Genomic DNA, 2,888 nt, shown 5'->3' with positions numbered 1-2,888 from the left:
GTTGGTCATAACTTTCCTTCAAAGGAGTAAGCATCTTTTAATTTCATGGCTGCAGTCACCATCTGTAGTGATTTTGGAGCCCAAAAAATAAAGTTGTCACTGTTTATTTCCTATGAAGTGGTGGGACTGGATGCCATGATCTTCATTTCCTGAATGTTGAGCTTTAAGCCAACTTTTTGTTTTGTTTTGTTTGTTTGTTTTTGTTTTCCTTTTTTAATTTTATTTTTAAACTTTACATAATTGTATTAGTTTTGCCAAATATCAAAATGAATCCACCACAGGTTTTTCAGTCTCCACTTTCACTTTCATCAAGAGGCTTTTGAGTTCCTCTTCACTTTCTGCCATAAGGGTGGTATCACCTGCATATCTGAAGTTATTGATATTTCTCCCGGCAATCTTGATTCCAGCTTGTGTTTCTTCCAGTCCAGCATTTCTCATGATGTATCCTGCATAAAATTTAAATAAACAGGGTGAAATATACAGCCTTGACAAACTCCTTTTCCTATTTGGAACCAGTCTTTTTTTCCATGTCCAGTTCTAACTCTTGCTTCCTGACCTGCATACAAATTTCTCAAGAGGCAGATCAGTTGGTCTGGTATTCCCATCTCTTTCAGAATTCTCCACAGTTTATAGTGATCCACACAGTCAAAGGCTTTGGCATAGTCAATAAATCAGAAATATATGTTTTTCTGGAACTCTCTTGCTTTTTCTATGATCCAGCAGATGTTGGCAATTTGATATCTGGTTCCTCTGCCTTTTCTAAAACCAGCTTGAACATCAGGAAGTTCAAGGTTCACATATTGCTGAAGCCTGGCTTGGAGAATTTTGAGCATTACTTTACTAGCGTGTGAGATGAGTGCAATTGTGTGGTAGTTTGAGCATTCTTTGCATTGCCTTTCTTTGGGATTGGAATGCAAACTGGCCTTTACCTATCAATAATTACTTAAATGTAAATGAGTTGTATACCCCAACCAAAAGACAAAGACAGGCTGAATGGATACAAAGACATTACCCCTATATATGCTCTCCACAAGAGACCCACCTCATATAGAGGGACACATACGGACTCAAAGTGAAGGGCTGGAAAAAGATATTTCACTCAAATGGAGACCAAAAAGAAGCAGGAGTAACAATACTCATATCAGATAAAATAGACTTTAAAATAAAGGCTGCAAAAAGAGACAAGGAAGGACTCCACATAATGATCAAAGGATCAATCCAAGAAGATATAACAATTATAACTATATATACATCCAATATAGGAGTGCCACAATATATAAGGCAAATGCTAATAAATATGAAAGGGGAAATTAACAATAACACAATAATAGTGGGAGACTTTAATACCTCACTCACACCAATGGATAGACCAACTAAATAGAAAATTAGCAAAGGAACACAAACTTTAAAAGATACAATGGACCAGTTAGACCTAATTGACATCTCTAGGATATTTCATCCCTAAACAATTAATTTCACCTTTTTCTTAAGTGTACACTGGACATTCTCCAGGATAAATCACATCCTGGGCCATAAATCTAGCCTTGGTAGATTCAAAAAAATTGAAATAATTTCAAGCATCTTTCCTGATCACGATGCGGTAAGATTAGATGTCAACTACAGCAAAACACACACACACACACACATATGGAGGCTAAACAACATGATTCTGAATAGCCAACATATCAAATAAGAAATTAAAAAATAAAATATACATAGAAACGAATGAAAATGAAAATATTATAACTTAAAACCTATGGGATTCAGTAAAAGCAGTGCTAAGGGGATGGTTCGTAGCAATACAGGCTTACCTCAAGAAACAAGAGAACAATTGAATAAATAAACTAACTTTACAGCTAAAGCAACTAGAAAAAGAAGAAATGAAGAACCCCAGGGTTAGTAGAAGGAAAGAAACCATAAATATTAGGGCAGAAATAAATAAAAAAAGCAACAAAGAAGACTAGAGCAAAGTCAACAAAACTAAAAGCTGGTTCTTTTGGAAGATAAATAAAATAGACAAGCCATTAGCCAAACTCATCAAGAAAAAAAGGGAGAAGAATCAAATCAACAATATTAGAAATGATAATAGAGAAATCACAACAGATAAAACAGAAATACAAAGAATCGTAAGAGACTACTATCAGCAACTGTATGACAATAAAATGGACAACTTGGAAGAAATGGACAAATTCTTAGAAAAGTACAACCTTCTGAAACTGAACCAAGAAGCAATAAAGAGTCTTAACAGACCCATCACAAGCACAGAAATCGAAACTGTAATCAAAATACTTGAGGAGATAATAGTTGAAAACTTCCCTAAAATGGGGAAGAAAATAATCACCCAATTCCAAGAAACCCAGAGAGTCCCAAACAGGATAAACCCAAGGTGAAACACCCCAAGACACATATTAATCAAATTAACAAAGATCAAACACAAAGAACAAATATTAAAAGCAGCAAGGGAAAAACAACAAATAACACACAAGGGGATTCCCATAAGGATAACAGCTGATCTTTCAATAGAAACTCTTCAGGTCAGGAGGGAATGGCAAGACATACTTAAAGTGATGAAAGAAAATAACCTACAGCCCAGATTACTGTACCCAGCAAGGATCTCATTCAAATATGAAGGAGAAATCAAAAGCTTTACAGACAAGCAAAAGCTGAGAGAATTCAGCACCACCAAACCAGCTCTTCAACAAATGCTAAAGGATATTCTCTAGAAAGGAGACACAAAAACGGTGTATAAACTCCAACCCAAAACAATAAAGTAAATGGCAGCAGGATCATATTTATCAATAATTACCTTAAAAGTAAATGGGTTGAATGTCCCAAATAAAAGACAAAGTCTGGCTGAATGGATAAAGAAACAAGACCCATATATATGT

Source organism: Bubalus kerabau, chromosome 15, assembly GCF_029407905.1.
Source record: "Bubalus kerabau isolate K-KA32 ecotype Philippines breed swamp buffalo chromosome 15, PCC_UOA_SB_1v2, whole genome shotgun sequence".
In the NCBI taxonomy this organism is placed as follows: domain Eukaryota; kingdom Metazoa; phylum Chordata; class Mammalia; order Artiodactyla; family Bovidae; genus Bubalus; species Bubalus kerabau.
Note: the sequence above shows the minus strand (reverse complement) of the source record.